This window comes from Chlorocebus sabaeus, chromosome 6 (assembly GCF_047675955.1).
Source record: "Chlorocebus sabaeus isolate Y175 chromosome 6, mChlSab1.0.hap1, whole genome shotgun sequence".
In the NCBI taxonomy this organism is placed as follows: Eukaryota; Metazoa; Chordata; class Mammalia; order Primates; family Cercopithecidae; genus Chlorocebus; species Chlorocebus sabaeus.
The window spans coordinates 46,289,896-46,295,895 of record NC_132909.1 but is presented as its reverse complement, the minus strand read 5'-3'; positions in this window follow the sequence as shown (position 1 = coordinate 46,295,895).

Below are 6,000 nucleotides of genomic sequence, written 5' to 3'. Positions count from 1 at the left end.
CGAAAAAAAAAAAAGAAAAAAAAAAAGGAAGAGAGGGAGGGGAACAAGGGCTCAAAAACTTCCTGTTGGGTACTGTGTTCACTTTCTGGGTGACGGGATCAATGGAAGCCTAAACCTCAGCATCATGCAATATATTCTTATGACAAACCTGCCCATGTAACCCCTGGATCTAAACTAAAAATGGAGGCCAGGCATGGGGGCTCACGCCTGTAATCCCTGCACTTTGTGAGGCTAAGGCAGGTGGATCACCTGAGGTCAGGAGTTTGAGACCAGCCTGGCCAACATGGTGAATCCCCGTCTCTACTAAAAATACAAAAATTAGCTGGCCATGGTGGCAGGCGCCTGTAGTCCCAGCTACTTGGAAGGGAGGCTGAGGCAGGAGAATCTCTTGAATCCGGGAGGTGGAGGTTGCAGTGAGCCGAGATCATGACATTGCACTCCAGCCTGGGCGACAAGAGCAAAACTCCGTCTTGAAAATAGATAAATTAAAAAAATATATAAATAAAAATGGAAATTTAAAGAAAGAAAGAAATGGTGTTTACTGTCTGTGTCCTCACATGGCAGAATAAGAGAAAGCAGCTCTCTGGGACACTCTGTCTTGTTTGTCGTGGTTTTTGAGAGAGTCTCACTCTGTCCCTTAGGCTGGAGTGCATGAGTGAGATTATAACTCACTGAAGCCTTGACTTCCTGGGCTCAAGTGATCCTCCCACTTCAGCCTCCCAAGCAGCTGGGACTACAGGCGCACACCACCACGCCCAGCTAATTTTTGTGTTTTTTGGCAGAGACAGGGTTCTGCCATGTTGCCCAGGTTGGTCTCGACCTCCCGGGCTCAAGTGATACTCCCACTTTGGCCTCCCAAAGTGCTGATATTACAGGCATGAGCCTCTGCGCCTGGCCTGAACCTGTCTATTTTCATCTGATGTGTTATCCTAAGATATTTTCTGCAGTGTTACACCGTGTCTGTGAACAATTTGATAGGTAGTGGCCAGCCACATGTGCCCATTTCCATTTACACAAATGACAATTACATAAAACGGAAAACCTTTCTTGGTGGAATTAACTCATTTTGTCACCACACGTGGCTGGTGGCTGCTGGACAGCGCTCATGGGGAATATTCCCATCATCACAGAAAGTTCTGTCAGACAGCGCCTCCCTAGAAAATTCCTAATCAACACCTAAAAATAAAAATGAGGTCACAGGCAAGGCGCGGTGGCTCACGCCTGTAATCCCAGCACTTTGGGAGGCTGAGGCGGGCAGGTCACTTGAGGTCGGGAGTTTTGAGACCAGCCTGGCCAACAGGGCGAAACCCCCCTCTAGTAAAAATACAAAAATTAGCCAGGCGTGGTGGTATATGCCTGCAGCCCAGCTGCTCGGGAGGCTGAGGTGGAAGGATCCCTTGAACCCAGGAAGAGGAGGTTATAGTGAGCCAAGATTATGCCACTGTACTGCAGCCTGGGTGACAGAGTGAGACTCCATCTCAAAACAAAACAAAACAAAACAAAACAAAACAAAAAAACAGAGGTCCCTATAATACATCCATGTGGGAAAAAATTCAGAGCTATGAAGGCGGGAGGAGTGAAATGCAAGTTGTCCCCCAGCACCCCTCCCAGAAATCCCTTTTCCCCCTTACTCGAATATCCTTTTAGAAATATTCTTTCCGGCCAGGCGGGCATGGTGGCTCATGCCTGTAATCCCAGCACTTTGGGAGGCTGAGGCAGGAGGATCGCTTGAGCCCAGGAGATCAAGGCTGTGAAATAAAAATGGAGCTAGGTGTAGGAGCTCATGCCTGTAATCCCAACACTTCTTCCTTCCTTCTTCCTTCCTTCTCCTTCCTTCCTTCCTTCCTTCCTTCCTTCCTTCCTTCCTTCCTTCCTTCCTTCCTTCCTTCCTTCCTTTCTTTCCTTTCCTTTTCTTCCTTCCTTCCCTCCCTCTCTGCCTCCCTCCCTCCTTTCTCCTTCCTTCCTTCCTTCCTTCCTTCCTTCCTTCCTTCCTTTCTTTCTTTCTTTCTTTCTTTCTTTCTTTCCCTTTCTTTCCCTTTCTTTCCTTTTTCTTCTTTCTCTTTCTTTCTCTTTCTTTTCTTTCTTTCTCTGTCTTTCTTTTCTTTCTCTCTCTCTCCCCTCCCTCCCTCCCTCCCTTCCTTCCCTTCCTTTCCTTCCTTCCTTCCCTCCTTCCCTCCTTCCCTCCTTTTCTTTTTTTGAGACAGAGTTTTGCTCTGTTGCCCAGGCTGGAGTGCAGTGGCGTGATCTTGGCTCACTACAACCTCTGCCTCCAGGTTTCAAGTGATTCTCCTGCCTCAGCCCCCCAAGTAGCTATGATTACAGGCAAATCCTGGCTCACTGCAACCTCTGCCTCATAGGTTCAAGCAATTCTGTCTCAGCCTCCTGAGTAGCTAGGATTATAGGCACCCGCCACTGCGCCCGGCTAAGTTTTTGTATTTTTAGTAGAGACAGAGTTTCACTATATTGGCCAGGCTGGTCTTGAACTCCTGACCTCGTGATCCCCTCACCTCAGTCGCCCAAAGGGCTTGGGTTACAGGCATGAGCCACCACGCCCAGCTGGTACTTAGTTTCTTACATGGTTGAATCTCAGAGTATTTGGCTGAGTTTAGACCTCTTAACTTGGGCATCATTGGCTGCTAGAAGATCCAAGGACCAGAATTAGAGGTTCTGTGCATCCCGTGAGACTGTAGGCAAAATTGTGTGCACGTGTTATTTCAAGGGGGAGGTCCAAAGCTTTTATTGAGGTCTCATGTAGTCTGTGATCCCAAGAATATGGCTCACTGTGCAAAGGTGAGACCTCCTGTTGATTTGTACCTAATGTTTTCTTTTCTTTTCATTTTTTTTTTTGAGACGGAGTCTCACACGTCGTCCAGGCAGGTGTGCAGTGGTGCGATCTCGGGTCGCTGCAACCTCTACCTCCCAGGTTCAAGCAATTCTCCTGTCTCAGCCTCCTGAGTAGCTAGGATTATAGGCGCCCGCCACTGTGCCCAGCTAATTTTTTGTATTTTTAGTAGAGATGGGGTTTCACTATGTTGGCCAGGCTGGTCTTGAACTCCTGACCTCGTGATCCACTCACCTCAGCCTCCCAAAGTGCTGGGATTACAGGCATGAGCCACCACACCCAGCCTATACCTAACATTTTCTGATGACATTCTTCTTCCACTGGAGCATTGGGTCTTCAATACCGAGGCACATCTTCTCCCTATACAACATACAGATAAAAAGGAAGTTGAAATCAGAGAGAAATAAAAAAGACATTTTATATTTTATTCTGCTTCATTTTCATTTCTTTCTTTCTTTCTTTCTTTTTTTTTTGAGATGGAGTCTCCTTCTGTCACCTAGGCTGGAGTGCAGTGGCGTGATCTCTGCTCACTGCAACCTCTGCCTCCCAGGCTGAAGCGATTCTTGTGCCTCAGCCTCCTGAGTAGCTGAGATTACAAGTGCAGGCCAACACACCCGGCTAATTTTTGTATTTTTAGTAGAGACAGGGTTTCACCATGTTGGTCAGGCTGTTCTCGAACTCCTGACCTTAGGCGATCCACCCACCTTAGCCTCCCAAAGTGCTGGGATTACAGGCATGAGCCACTGCACCCAGCCCTGCTCCATTCCCTTCACTGCACACCTTCATAATTCCTTTGCTGGTAATCAGGCACATTTTGAACTTTTATGAATAGATCTGTGATTATTCTAAGTTCATAAATTGTTTTGCAGTCTTTTATGTTTATTATCATAGGCATAGAAGGACCTAAATTCCTCATCGTATTCTTTATTATTCAACCAGTGTATCCACTGGTTTTTTGCCTATTATCTCTGGAGTTCATGAAGTTATAATATCATTTTTATTAAACTGAATAGAATGGTATAGCAATGACCTCTTAATTACAATTTGATTTGACTGCAAAACTTTTTCCTCCTCTATAAGGAGATGATGTCTGCTTTAAGCTGTAATGTTTTGCCATGTTGCAAAAAGCCATAATAATAAATTAAGTATTAAAAAAGTACCTGTCTTAGGGCTGAGCATAGTGGCTTGTGCCTATAGTCCTGGCTGCTTGAGAGGCTGAGGTAGGAGGATCACTTGAGCCCAGAAGTTCAAGGCTGCAGTGAACTGTAATTGTGCCATTAAACTGCAGCCTGGTGATACAGGGAGACCTGGTCTCTCAATAAGTAAATTAACAAATAGACCAGGCTCGGTGGCTAATGCCTGTAATCCCAGAACTTTGGGAAGCTGAGGTGGGAGGATCCCTTCAGGCCAGGAGTTCCAGACCAGCCTGGACAGCATAGTGAGACCCTACCTCCACAAAAAGTTTAAAAATTAGTCAGGTGTGGCCGGACGCGGTGGCTCACGCCTGTAATCCCAGCACTTTGGGAGGCCGAGGCGGGTGGATCAAGATGGTCAGGAGATCGAGACCATCCTGGTTAACACACCCATCTCTACTAAAAAATACAAAAAATTAGCCTGGCGTGGTGGTGGGCACCTGTAGTCCCAGCTACTCGGGAGGCTGAGGCAGGAGAATGGCATGAACCCGGGAGGCGGAGCTTGCAGTGAGCCGAGATGGCACCACTGAACTCCAGACTGGGCAACAGAGTGAGACTCCGTCTCAAAAAAAAATTTTTTTAAAAAATATTATGTATTATTTGGACACAATAAAAAATTGGAAAAAATATTGTTTATCTCTGTTGCTTTTTTCTCTTTTTACCTTTCTCCCCCAATGTTGCTCCCTGTCCAGCGCCTCTCTGTAGCCTCTTCCTGGGTTCAAGCTGCTTTTGGTCATTCGCGTGATGGTCTCCAGGGGGCGCTCTTTCCCCACTCATGCGCAGCCAGGACACCTCCTTCCTCAATTTAATTGGGTTTATTAACATCTCCCAGCTTAGATTCCTCTTCCGCAAAGTGCGTATTATAACGTTAACCGCGCAGGGATGACGGAGGAAGTGCAGTTAATCCTTGAACAACACGAGTTTGAACTGCATGGGTGTACTTAGGTGTGGATTTTTTTCCACCTCTGCCACCCCTGAGACAGGAAGACCAAGCCCTCCTTCTCTTCTTCCTCCTCCTCCTCCTCCTCCTCCTTAGCTTACTGGAGGTGAAGACGACAAGGATGAACACTTTTGTGATGATCCACTTCCACCTCATCCATAGTAAATATGTTTTCTCTGCCTTTGAAGTTTCTGGACGGGCACGGTGGCTCACTCCTGTAATCCCAGCACTTTGGAGGCCAGGAGTTCAAGACCAGCCCAGCCAACATGGCAAAACCCTGCCTCTACTAAAAATACAAAAATTAGCCAGGCGTGGTGGTGGGTGCCTGTAACCCCAGCTACTCAGAAGGCTGAGGCGAGAGAATCGCTTGAACCCGGGAGGCAGAGGTTGCAGTGAATTGAGGTCATGCCACTGCACTCCAGCCTGGGTGACAGAGTGAGACTCCGTCTCAAATAATGAAACCAAACCAAACAAAAAACCAACCAAACAAAAAAAATCACCAGAATTTTTTTAGTGACATTTGCTTTTCTCTAGCTTACTTATTGCAAGAATACAGTATATCATACATAGAATGTAGAAAATCAGTGTTCATCCACCATTTATGTCATCAGTAAGGCTTTTGGTCAATAGTAGACTGTTGGTAGTCAAAAGTTACATGCAGATTTTTGACTGCAGGGGTCAGCTCCGCACTCCTAACCCCTGTGTTGGTTCTAAGGTTGACGGCACAGAAATCCCCTAGCCCTGGGCTCGTGGTTACTCAATGCATAAGGATAATCATGATTTTTTTTTTTTTTTTTTTAAGAGTCTTGCTCTGTCACTCAGGCACACCTCACAGCAGCCTCAAGTTCTTGGGCTCAAGTGATCTTCCCAACTCAGCCTCCCCAGTAGCTGGGACTACAGGCATGCACCACCACGTGTGGCAAATGTTTATTTTTTGTTTTTGTAGAGATGGGATTTCGCTATGTTGCCCAGGCTGGTCTCGAACTCCTGGGCTCAAGCAATCCTCCTGCCTCAGCCTCCCAAAA